Here is a 13,794-nt window from a genome sequence, read left to right as displayed (position 1 = left end):
AAGTCTCAGCTGTGGGGTTTTTTGCAGGTTGTTTTGCAACACCCCTAGGTGGTAAATGTGTAGCAAAAGTATTCGTATCCGTAGATGACAGAGCGTCCGTGAGCGGGACAAAATAGTCCCGCCCATAATTTCCTAATCCAATGAAAATCGCCGGCAGGGATGCATTTCTCAAATTACACTGGGACCCACCCCGTGCCAGCCATGGAGCTATAAAGATCGCAGCATACTCAGCACGGGATATGTTTATTTCTGGAGAAGTGAAGAGGGCGTCCTACTGAACGGAGATGGGTATCCTACATTATGTTAAATGAAATTACTTAGTTCAAGTGAATTCCCCCCAAAGTATTTCATTAACATGCCGCAAATGTCCTTGAATGTATTTTAATGGTCGCCATAACATAAATTCAGAAATGTTAATGCAATACTTTGGGGAGAATTCCCTTGAACTAAGTCATTTCATTTTACATAATGTAGGATACCCACCTCCGTTCAGTAGGACGCCCTCTTCACTTCTCCAGAAAGAAACGTACCCGCGCTAAGAATGCTGCGATCTTTATAGCTCCATGGCTGGCACGCGATGGGTCCCAGTCAGGGACGGCTGGTATAAATGGGCTAACAGGGCTAAGCCCTCTTAGTGAAAATAAAAAAAATATTATTAAAAACTTAGAACATATTGTTTTAAATTTTGGTAGAACCTAAAGGAGCAACAGCACCAAAAAGTGACAGAAAAACCCAGGATATATATATATCTTAGTTTTTTTCCTGTGAATGGGCTAAATGTATTCAGCCCAAGCGCAGTAGTGTAAGCTTCCATTGACGTTTGATTGACAGGTGCCCTGACACGCCCCCTTCATATGCTTCCCATTTGGGCTAAATTAGTTTAGCCCAAAGGCTGACCTAGCACAGTAGCTACAGTACAGTGTCCTTCGACTAATCACAGCACAGTAGCGCAAGTGCAGTATGGCGGGCGTTAGCATGAAAATGAATGAAGTGGATTATTTACTTTCTAATCGGTTTTCTTTAATGTCTTTGGAGGAAAAATTGGAAGTGAAAAGATTGGGGACACATCAACCAAACGATGTACAGATTTACTGTCAGGAGTGCGGTCAGAATATGGCCGGTAATAGTGCATTTGTAAGCGGGTCAACTACGTTTCGTATCGAAACATTTAAAAAGCTGTCTAAATAACCCAACATGACGTGACAAGTGTGTAGAGATAGTGGCCCCTCTCCAAGCTGCATTTCAGCGACAGGCAGTAACAATAAGGTTCTCTAAGGAATCGGAAATGATCTCATTTAATGTTGCATACAACATTGCCAAAGAGGAGTTGCCATTCTCAATTTAAATCCGAAATTATTCTCATGAAGAGAAATGGATTAAACATCAACCCGACGTAGGCCTATAGCAATGAGATGGCATGTGCACAATTCATTGCAGTAGGCCTAATGGGCGACACCTTAAAGCAAAAGACAGATACGGACGTCGGAAACGCCACATAGGTCTACATGTCCTTCATGATTGACGGCGACACAGACGTCTCTACCAAAGAGTGTGTGATCGTCTACAGACGCATTTTGCGCAAAGGGAGACCAGTCAACATTTTAATTGTGTAATACTTTAAGCACAAAAAAAGTTTTATTTTGCTTAATGGTTTAGTTCGAAATGTTCAATTTCAGCTCAGTGAAGCACTTTAAACACCTTATTTTTCTCTTTATTTATAATTGTGCTTCAAATAAAGAAATGCCTTTCTCTACACCTTAATCTTGTTTAAAAATCATTCACATTATATGAAAGTTATGAACAGAGATATAAAGGTGACCTCATGGCGTCTGGAGCCCTGTGAAGTATTGATAAATGTAATGCATTCTTTAGCCCACCCACCCAAAATCACCACCAGCCGTCACTGTAATTTGAGAAATGCATCCCGGCCGGTGATTTTCATTGGATTAGGAAATTATGGGCGGGACTATTTTGTCCCGCTCACGGACGCTCTGTCATCTACGGATACGAATACTTTTGCTACACATTTACCACCTAGGGGTGTTGCAAAACAACCTGCAAAAAACCCCACAGCTGAGACTTGCAGGAGCAGATTCGAGCAGTTGTAAAATGGTTTTGTGCTCGCTCATTAAAATGCTGAATTAACATAGCGTTCACAGATGTGCAACTTCTGATGCATTTGTTCAAATTTGGGTTTACGAATGCACACCTTTTGGGCATGTTCTCAGATTATGAAACACGGGTGTGCGAATGTGTTTTGCACCAACTGCGCTGCAATAATTGTAGCAAAAGGATTTGTGCACCTGTAACACAGATTAGCGTACTCGTAGACCCTATTTTGTGTTTACAATGGTATAAAAAATATTTATATTTTTTTTACGACTACAAATGTACTGTTACACATTTGTGACTTTAGAGTACACATGCAAAATAAATATATACGACTTCAAATTGACTGTGACTTTAGTGTACGCATTCAAATTCTGCAGTTACAGGTGCTAAAGACTTTTGCTACAATAATACCTTCATAGAAACTATACCTATCAACACTGTCACACTCATTTTCAGTTTTAGCTTTTTCTGAAACATGGTTAAATGATGATTTTGTGAGTCTTTATCCTTTGTCGAACTATAATTCGACTCACTCCTGCAGAAACAACAGAACAGGAGGAGGTGTTTCTTTGTTTGTCTCAAATGTTTATAATTTCATCACAAGAAAGGATTTGAGTATTGAGTTCGATACGACCCTTGTGGAAACTGTATTTATCGACATTGCATTAGGTAATAAAAAAAACATTATAGTCGGTTGTATTTATAGGCCACCCGATTCAGATATAAATACGTTTAATGACGCATTGTATTCTACTTTAGAAATCATTAACAAGGAAAATAAATTGTGTGCATTATTGGGGGATTTCAATATTAACTTGCTCAAAGAGGATCTAGTATCCACAACAGTCTTTCTGAACACACTTTACCCTGTTAATTTTTATCCTTTAATTACAAAACCATCTCGTATTACTAGATCATCAGAATCTTTAATTGACAACATTCTTTTTAATTCTCTGGATTATGAAATCACTTCGGGTTTATTGATGTGTGATATTTCAGATCATTTTCCGGTATTTCAGATTGTGCATGCTATTGATCCTCTTAATGCTAAAGGTACAAATTCTACTTGTGGCCAATTTCAATTTCGTAAGTTCAGCAGAAATAACCTGCTATCTTTCAAAACTGCCATCAGGTACGTCTCTTGGGATGAGGTTCTTGGGCTAAATGATGTTGATACAGCTTATCATCTTTTCATAGCCCTTATTAATTCAGCTCTAGAATCATCTTTTCCGATGAGCAGCCATAAGTCTAAAATTAATTCTGCAAAAGGGAGACCTTGGATTACTGAAGATCTGAAGAAACGCTCCCGTAAAAAAAATAAACTCTATAGGAAAGCTATTACAAACTCCATCCCTTCTAACATAGAAACTTATAAGAAATATAAAAACAAATGTATAGCTGATATAAGGAAAGCAAAAAAAAAATATTATGCAGTAAAATTCACCCAAGCATCAAACGATATTAAGTCAACCTGGAACCTCATTAATCATTTGTTGAATCGCAAGAAATCTGCAGCAACTGCACCTGCAGAGATGCGTGGGAAAGAGAGTGTCCTCTCTAACCCTAATGAAATAGCTGATGGCTTTAATACTTTTTTTGTTAATGTTGGTTCGGATCTGGCATCAAGTATCTTGGACACAAATGAGAACCCTTGTAACTTCATTAAGGGTCAATATTCTCCTCTCAATACCTTTGTGCCTCCAACTTCACAGGAAGTCCATAATATCATATTGGAATTAAAGAATTCAGCGCCAGGTCATGATGGCATAAAGAGCATCTTGATCAAAGAAACCATTGATCATTTAATTCAACCGATAACTCATATTCTTTCTTTATCACTCCAATCTGGAATTATTCCCCTAAAAATTGCTAAAGTTATCCCTGTTTTCAAAACAGGTGATACTCATGATTTTGGAAACTATAGACCTATATCAATCCTGCCTTGCATCTCTAAATTATTGGAGAAATTAGTTTATGCAAGAATATCCAAGCACTTAACTGTAAATAAGATCCTATATGCTCACCAGTATGGATTCCGTAAAAAACATTCAACAGAGCATGCATTACTCGAGCTAACTAACTTCATTTCATCCGCCATGGATACTAGTAAGTTTGCCATTGGGATATTTTTAGACTTAAGCAAAGCATTCGATACCGTTAACCACAGTATTCTGATTTCTAAATTAAATAGATATGGATTGGACAATATTGCCCTGAACTGGTTTAAAAATTATCTATCTAACAGACAACAATATGTGTCGCTTAATGGCTATTCTTCTACCAAGTCAAGTATCATACATGGGGTGCCACAGGGTTCAATACTGGGCCCTTTATTATTTTTGATTTATATAAACGATTTAGCCATGTCTTGTAAACATCTTTTTCCTGTATTATTTGCTGATGACACTAATCTCATAGCAACTCATAATGACTTTAATTATTTGATTAACTGTGTAAATGATGAATTATTATCAATTGCCAAATGGTTTCAAATGAATAAATTAACACTTAACGTGAAGAAATGTAACTTTGTGATCTTTTGCAACATAAACAAGTCTTACCCCAAAGAACAAGCTAAAGTTTTCATTAATGGATCAGAAATTATGCAAGTAAAAGCTTCCAAATTTTTGGGAATCTTAGTTGATGAAAGACTTAACTGGTCAAATCATATAGACTTGGTTTGCAAAAGATCCACGAAGATGATGGGCATATTAAGAAAAGTGTGTCCTTCTAATTCATCCTTCTGCTCATTTAACGTTATATTATAGCTTTTTGTTTCCTTATTTGAACTACTGTAATCTGGTCTGGGCGGCTTCATATCCCAACCATCTCAAAAAATTATGTATCATTCAGAAGCGATTCTTAAGATTCATCTCACATTCAAACAGATATGCTCCATCAGCACCACTGTTCATAAATTATTCTATTTTGCCAATTCACAAATTAAATATCTATCAGATATGTTTATTCATTCACAAGTTTATTTACAGAAACCAAGATCTCCCTGAAAGCTTTCAGTCTTTATTTACTCACTCATTTAACGTACATTCACATCGCACTAGACACAGCAATAATAACAACCTATCTTTACCCTTCTCCCGCACATCACATCATCAATTTAGTATGTCGTATAGAGGCCCTGCATTATGGAATGTACTACCTCCCTTATTAAGATCCTTATCATCCTACTCACTCTTCAAAAAGCAGCTTAAAAAACATCTTATCTTTTCATGAATCATCTTATTACTGAATTTTAATTATTTTTGATTTATTTATGTACTTTGTCTCATTATTTTCTAAAGTTTATTTGTTAGCCTTATAAATATTATTTGTTTGTGATTGTTGACAGGGGTGGAACTCTTGTACAAGCCCACTGGGCTTCGTTCCCTCCTTGCACCATTATTGTAATGTGTGCTAAATAAATAAACAAACAAACAAAATGTACCCCAAACTGCCATTGTGTTGCCCAGATGGGGAATACATCTTCCCTGGTGGTTTACAGGAGTCGGGACACAGTGTTCTTTCAGACATCAACAGCTTTATAGGCGAGTACCCGGTCATCTGCAGTACTCCCCACGTGCCACAGAAGGGAAATCCATCTGCCCCACCTGACTATGCTAATTATGATGCGACCCAGATCCCACAACAATTTCGACATCCGAACCCCCCAACACAACAACCCCCCGAGGTGAGGCCTGGAGCAGTGACTAAGAATGAATCACGCATTGGAGGATTTGATGACAACATACAACCACACTGCAGCGCGATGGGAGGCGCAGCCACACCACACATGAAGGCCACAGACGAGAAGAAGGAAATAGCCAGGGACCGAGAAAGATTCCCCCAGTCCGACAGGCAGAGAGAACCTCGACCATGCCACAACTGCGGACAAAATGGACACTGGCAAAGAGAATGTAAGGCCCCTCGAAAGATGCACCGGGACCGCTCAAACAAAATGAGGGAACGATGGAAGAAATTACAAGCGCAGAGTGCTGAAGAACTCAGCCGCATATGCGATTCAATGTCGGAAACCAACAATAACACCGACTTGGAATGACACTCGTTAGATTTGGCACGCAAACTGACTGATACGGGGTGAAGAGTAGGGAGTGTTTGTTATTTTCATTCCTTTATTTTCACGAGAGGTTAATCTTCGAAAGATGCTAGGACTTTTGTCACCTTTGTCGCTTATCTAATTGAGAATTCATGTTTGTTCCTTCTTGACACAACTGCTCAGCTTTAGAACATTTTGTTTGTTTTGTTTTATTTTTGAACAAAGGTTCAATCATTCATTCATTCACACAAGGTTTATTGTAGAACTATGATGACTGATTACTGATTACTGATATAACCATTTTCGAATCAAGCGATTAATTTTTGTATGATAATTTTTCATTGTTTATCGAATCATTAAGACAATTACAAACCAGAGTTTATTATTATTACTGTTGGAGGCTGTGACAATGCCTCCCCCATGACTGATACTGCACTTTTTCTTTGTTTCATGTTTCATCGTACCTGGGAGATCCAGGAGACACGGACACTTGTTGAGTCCTTGGGATGAGTCCTTGAACTGACCTGTGCCTGTGTTTGTCCTGATGCCCTACTACGAACTTTCATCCTCATCCCCCATCACACCTGCGGTGGCCATCAACTGGAAAAGAACTCTGTTGCAACTGCTACTCAAAACCAACTGAGTCATGCAGTATTGTCTGTGATGTTGTTGTGCCAAGCAGAGGGAGGTGTCTGGACAGTTGACTTTCTTGATTCTTTAAATTTTTTATGTTTTGATTTAATCATGAGTAACCTAATGAGTTTGTTATTTTCTTTATTATAGTGGCCTACACCTGGTTTACTTGTGTATGATTTGAATTTACTTGTCTATTGCCTTTTATGCTTTCTTTCATTGATTTAGTTAATTATTAATGGGTCACCAGAAAATACACTGAATTCTCATTTTGTGGGTGATCTTTAAACTACGTTTAGTATGATCAAGAGGGAGGAATGTAGAATATTGGTGTATTTTAGTGTCTCTCTTTTGTTCACATTTCTAGTCTCGGGACAGGCCAGGGCCTCTCTTACTGATACAAGGTGTTATCTCCAACATTCTGCCATTGTTATGTTTCAACAAGGTTGAACCGACCTGGTCCTCCGGGACATAGCCAGGGCCAGATACCTTATCAAGGCTGAGAGTGCGTCTGTTCACGTGTTATTCATGTATCCCCTTTTTGTATAATACTCGCCCAACCCTTTGGGCGAGTATTAACCCCCGAGAAGAGGGTTCGACAGCCAAGGAACAAGTCATCGACCACCGGGTCCACTATAGATTATTCAACCTAAGTCTGTATCTCGCTGTATTACATCCTGGAATAAACCATCTATTCAACCCTCTGATCCAACCTGTCAAGCTGCTTTGATTTCGACTTCAAGAATTACTACTACGACTGAAAATACACAACGCAGAGTCTGTCCGAACAGTTTAGAAATAAGCTGAAATCTAACATTACCAATGACTGTTTATGTGCAAGATCCCATTTCTTCATTAGTTGGTGAATATCCTTAGTGTATTTCTGTATCAGATCAGTAAATGTTTTCATCATTGTATCACAACAGGTGTTAACATTGTAAGATTGTATAACATCATCCCAAGAAATATTCCGTAAGTCGTTTTCAAATTGTGTTTTGTTCTTTGGAATACCTGCAAACCCTGGTTTACCATTGCGCCAGGATTTTAAACGTTTTTTGGTTAGTTTTCTAACTATTAAAACCATATTGTAGACGGACATGCCTGTGATAGTATGTCTTTGTCACTCTCTCAATTATATTTGTAATGATTAAGTCAATGAGGGTTTTGCTGACTTTAGTTAGTCTCGTTGGTCCTTTGATCATTTGTGGAAAAGGATGCTTTGAATAGATTGTTTTTAATTTTTGCTTGCTGTCTTTGTGCAACCAGTTTATATTATAGTCTCCAAAAAATATAGTTTCACAGCTACAATTTAGTTGTTTAAGTAGTTCGTCTAGATCAGGGATCACCAACACAGTGCCAGCGGGCACCATGGCGCCCGCAAGGACCACATGAGGCGCCCGCAGGCCTGTTCTAAAAACAGCACTACTCATTGTACAACAACTCTTTCCCACCTTTTTTAAGTCATCGTTGATAATTATTGTGAGAAATCATTATGACTTAATTAATTAACATGTCTTCACATAGATGAGTATCATTAATCATCAATAGTAATATATAACTAAAGGCAAACTGAGCAAATTTGTTATTTCAGAAGAGTGTATAGAACTGGGTGCCCTTCGTACGACTCAGTACCCATGAAGTAGCTCTCAGGTTCAAAAAGGTTGGTGACCCCTGGTCTAGATCACTGTTTCTCAACGGGGGCGTTCGCACAACCTAGGGGGGCGCTGGGAGCCTGATTATTTTGTAATTTTTTCGGGGGGATTTTTAAGTTTCATGGTTTTCAAAAGTTTTGGGTGAAAAAATAGGCTACCTCAAATAAATAACCTATTTTCATTTATTGGTTTCTATCACCTCTACCGTCTCAGCTACTTTTTACTGTCCATGCGCAGCGTAACTGTAGGTTCACACCAAAAGCTGTAATAGCTGCAAAATCGCCAAATAGCTGAAAACGCAACGCTGTCCAAAATATTTACAGCTCATAACGCTCTTGCGTTTTCTCGCGTATCTTTACTGGGACCACCCTGGCGGGCGAGAGACATCTACATTCCGATTGGCTGGCGGGCATTTACAGCCGAAACGCTACAAGCTCATTTGCATAGAGTTGAGCTGTTTTCAACTCTCATTCACAGCTTTAAAGCTATCGCTCAAGCGTTTTATCGCTCCAATCGCTTTATCGCTCATGTCTAATAGAAAGTGAATGGGTTTTATCTCTCAAAACGCTTTACAGCTTTTGGTGTGAACGCACAGTAACAGTGGTCATACAGGCAGCGCGGTTCGGTCCTGCACACGTCCGGACTCCCGTTACATCAGCTATCGTCATGATCTTTATGGTAATGCTGATAAACATAACCCAAGTTCGCTGGTTAACAGTTCAATAACCAACACAACACAATCAAACAATGCCGATAGTAAGAAAAAAATAACAAATTTTGTTTCAGCCCGTTTTCCTCCTTTTTCTTGCTCTTGTTCAGTTTCAACTGCTCTGAGCGTAGTCTCCTCGAGGAGACTGTTGCATTTCAAATACAAAATATATAGGCCTAATTAGGCCTCTGGGCGCGATCTGTATTCGCGGTGCCGTTGCCAGGCAACGGACAACTGATTACGTAAGGGTTGTCCGTTGCATTGCAGGTTTCAAAAACATTCGGCTTATGTTTCCAAAGACTAAATAACATAATACAGATAACGGATCGCTAGATAACACTTGCTTTTACTTTATATTTGTATTGTATTGAATTGTTTAATCGAATTTAGCTAGTAAACTGAGTGTTTAAAGTGTATCATAGTCTAGCTAGCTGGTGTTAATTCAATTTCCGCAATTTAATTTAGATAATAGATAGATAGATACAGTGGGGGACTCAGACTGTTTGAAGGGCAGGGGCGAAAAATAAAAAGGGCACATTCTGGAAAACATGGGGCCCAACCAGCGGACACAGTGGCTTTTCTAACTTGATGGTGTTTTGTTCCCCCAACGGAGCCTTAAAGGCAGCGCTGCCTGGAAGGTCCTATCCCCTAACCTTAGCAAGCGCTGCCTTGAAGGTCCCATTCGGGGCACTTGTTACATCTCCATGTAGCACTTTAAAGAATAGTTGGGCTCATAATTTAAAGGGGGGGTCTGGGGGACCTCCCCCAGAAAAAAAATAGTTTCCCCTTATTCTAGTGACTTTATAAACACCAAAATGAGTTGTTCACATCATTGTGCACTTTCACATTTTAGCCAAAGAAAGGAGGATGCCTTACTGCTTTCATCTTTACTAACATTTAAGTAAAAATTAGACTGGAGAAAATTCAATTTGCCGCTACCATACAGTCTTTGACCGCTGACAGCCAGCTACGGAAAAATGTAAGGACGTTTTCCTTCATGTTGAGGTGATAGCTGACCATTATCGTCTCTCTTGCATGAAATGACCCAGACTTGAATGATCTTGAACGCTCAAAAAATGTATATACATTTTAAACGGATTATGCAAACTGAAAATATTAAGTTTTTCTAACTTGGCATCTAATTGCGCTTTTCCACTATGGGTACTGGCATACTCTTAATCCGCTTTTTGCTTTGTTATCCAGTGGAGATTTAAGTACCACTCGATGTAGCTGTTTGTCATGGCGACGCCACATGAAAGCAACGCCTCGCATTCCCCGTTTGTCAGCTACCAAAGAGAGGAACGTCTGCACCTCAATAGCTAACCACAACATGTTTTTTTTGGTTTGCCATATTCTTGCTCCAGAAGGCACATCATCATCATCAGGGGCAACCTATAGGGCACTCATTAATTTTTGTTCACGTGTAAAGGGAAGCCAATAAGGCACTTTCTCTCATTTTCACCACCATAGAGGGCACTTTAGCACACTTTTTCAACCATGGGGGCACCAGATGGGCAGAAGGGCACTAGAAGGGCACCAGACGGGCGGAAGAGCACTAGAAGGGCACTATATGGACCAGACGAGCAGAAGGGCACTATCAGGGCACTAGAAGGGCACTAGAAGGGCACTGGAAGGGCACTGGAAGGGCACTAGAATAACCAGACGGGCAGAAGGGCACTATCAGGGTACTAGAAGGGCACTAGAAGGGCACTGGAAGGGCACTAGAAGGACCAGACGGGCAGAAGGGCACTATCAGGGTACTAGAAGGGCACCAGACGGGCAGAAGGGGACTATCAGGGCACTAGAAGAACCAGAAGGGCAGAAGGGGACTATCAGGGCACTAGACGGGCAGAAGGGCACTATCAGGGTACTAAAGGTGGCACTAAAAGGGCATCAGACGGGCAGAAGGGGACTATAAGGGCACTCACTAAGGCACGTCATTGAATTTTCCTCTCGTTTGACACTCTTGAAGGGCACTTTAGCGCGCTTTTTCAACCATTGAGCCACGAGGGGTGCCCCCCCCCTGAGTCCGCCACTGGATAGATATATAGATAATAGATAGATAGATGGGTAGATTGGTGAGCAGGCAGACCAGAGACCGGTTCAGACCAGCAGGCCAGCATCATGTCGGACTTCTACAACCTGGTCAGACAGCTGCAGGAGAGCATGGATGCTGCTACACAAAGTTGCTGGCAGCGGGTTGAAGGTCAGGTGGTGGAGTCTTTCACAGAGTGCCAACAAAAAGTTTCTTCTCTACTGAAGGCTGTCCATCAACACAGGCTGCTCCTGCTCCAGAGGTTTCAGAGGAGGGTGCTGGACCAAATGAAACAACTGCAGGACATGTTTCAAAGCCTTTCCAACATGGAGCCCAAGATACTGAGCTTCTTGAGATCTGAAATCCAGTCTTTGGCTTCATTCAGTGACCGACGGCAGCGTGGGCTGGCATCCCTGGAAAACGAAGAGGAGGGCGTGGAGAGGAAGAATGGAAGAGAGGCCACAGACACCGAAGAGGCCTAGACTCCAACTAGAGTTATCAAACTGTCTTCGTTTTCTCTGCTAATGACAGGCATGCAAACTAGTCACCTTTCGGCGAAATTCGCAGTTTTGAAGACAAAATTGACCACTTGTGTGATTCGTGGAGATCCGTTGAGAAAACATTTGCGGGGGGGGGTCTGATGGCCAGCCATGGAGTGCATGTAGCGCCTGCTAATACATTCTCAATGGAGAGGCGAGCGGACAGAGAGAAGGCGCAGCATTCTGTCAGGCGCCACGACAAGTGGGCGCACTCCCGTGGAACTGTCGCTTCCGTGCTCGTCGAACGCATGCGCACGCTCGTGAAGCCGCGCGGCCAGCCGACAGCACGAGCGGAAAGTCGCCTACCATCTGAAACGGCCAAGCGTGAGCCCAGCGGAGCCTTTAAATGCCTCGTTTCCACCGCCGACAGTACCCTCATGGTAGGCCGGATGTCGATCGCCGCGGCAGCTACGTAAACATCCCGAAGGTGAACGACGAGAACTGATTCCCAAAACAAACATAACAAAAATATGGTCACGTCAATAAAATATACAAACGAACAGAGCTTCGTCTCCCCGCGACCTTATATTATCTAAAGCGTTCTCATCGATTCCGCCAATGAGAGTGCAATCGCGTTACCATGGCAACGCGAGGGTAAACAAATGATAAGGCACCACCACACAAGTTAACTAACGATCGCTGTAGGCTTCAATATCATGCAAGCACTTTGTTTTCTTTTTATTTTGTTCTACATCACAATTGCATGCTTTAATAAAGTATTGTCTTCTTTAATAGGTCCATGCTCCACCACCTTGTTCGCGCAAGCTAACGTTTTACGCGACATGTCCATTGTCCAGAATAATACCTCGCGGCATGTTTTTATCCCCATGTCACGCCCACTTTTGGCGGTGGAAACGCGAACCGTGCCGCAACTTTGCGAACCGAACCGAACGCACCCTCTGGTGGAAACGCGCCAAAAGAGAATTTTTCAGCGGGTCACCAGTTGTGTTGATACATACTAGTCGATATAGCCGAGAGAAGTCCAGACGGAGTCAACTGGAAAGCCCAAAAAATACATGGTAAGAGTACAAATTAGAGGAAATAAAAAAAAAGTTATATTCTGTTAACGTTAGTAGGCCTACATGTAGTCTATAGATAATTGGCCAGACATTCAGTCAGTGACAGACAGCTAGGGTACAAGAAGATAACAGCTTGCTAGTGTGGTAGAAATTAGTGAGTATATTCTATGGTAAACCATGATTATTAATAGGTTTTATATTTTAAATAGTGGAAAGCATTGTGTTTGCAGAATCTGGATTCAGAACAAATGGTGCACAGGAATGTATAGGGAACTGGGGGGAAGCTAAGTTGACCTCAGCCTTGGGTCATCTTGGCTAATGAGGTTGATCCATGCAGACCACTGAACTGGGCAGTTGATAACATGCTGTGACGAAGATTGACGGGCGGAAACCCCGTTGTGACTCCATTGTAAACAAAGAAATTCCTATACGTGTATAAGTGAGGCTGCAGCCCAATGTGGGGCCAGTGACTTTGCAAACCTACTCAGGCTGTTGTCGTTGTTGTTTTTCTGCACGATAAAGTCTTTTGTCAATTCTTGCTCCGGACCCCTCGATTTCTTTTGCACTCTCTCTCTCTTAAATTAGTCTAAGTGTTTTAAATCTCGATTAATCTCCGTTATATTGGCGTCACGACCAGGAGGAAATAGGGACTCGTCAGCTGCCGGGCCAGAGGACGGGACGCGAACGGATCATACGACCAGAGCTCAAGGGTAAGTTGTCTTACCATATATAGGATAGAGTCGTTTGATCTGTTCTTGCCCCGTCTGAACGCCGAGCAGCAGGTAAAGTGTCTCTTTGATCAAACGAACTAAAATTATAGATAAACGAGCGAGTGAGAGAGACGGGAGCTCCGGAAGAGATTGACGTGCGCGCGCACATATGCCCTAGGCGCTGTGGTTCTAAATGACCAAGACGCATTGTGGTTCCCTATTTTGAAACGAGTAAACGAGTAAACGAGTAAAACGAGTAAACGGGTAAACGAGTTGTTGTTATTTGGTGTTTTGGTATTTTGGTCAAATAGACCTATTATAAAGTCCTGTG

At 41.3% G+C, this 13,794-nt stretch overlaps 2 long non-coding RNA genes across 2 annotated transcripts in view; one reads left to right on the top strand and one right to left on the bottom strand.

Moving 5' to 3' along the window:
• LOC132456334 (uncharacterized) overlaps window positions 1-11,893 on the top strand; it is a 175,653-nt gene extending 163,760 nt beyond the window's left edge. Inside the window, exon 3 of the long non-coding RNA XR_009525434.1 lies at window positions 11,727-11,893. This is a non-coding gene — a long non-coding RNA (uncharacterized LOC132456334). The remainder of the gene's footprint in view (window positions 1-11,726) is intronic.
• A 144-nt stretch (window positions 11,894-12,037) lies between these two features.
• On the bottom strand, window positions 12,038-12,887 carry LOC132456335 (uncharacterized). The gene is made up of 2 exons (XR_009525435.1): window positions 12,349-12,887; window positions 12,038-12,239 (listed from the first exon to the last, which is right to left on the bottom strand). It is a non-coding gene; the product is annotated as an uncharacterized LOC132456335 (long non-coding RNA).
• Between the last annotated feature and the right edge of the window lie 907 nt (window positions 12,888-13,794).

The sequence above is a fragment of the Gadus macrocephalus genome, chromosome 4 (assembly GCF_031168955.1).
Source record: "Gadus macrocephalus chromosome 4, ASM3116895v1".
Lineage (NCBI taxonomy): Eukaryota > Metazoa > Chordata > Actinopteri > Gadiformes > Gadidae > Gadus > Gadus macrocephalus.
This window is presented reverse-complemented; position numbering and strand designations above follow the sequence as displayed.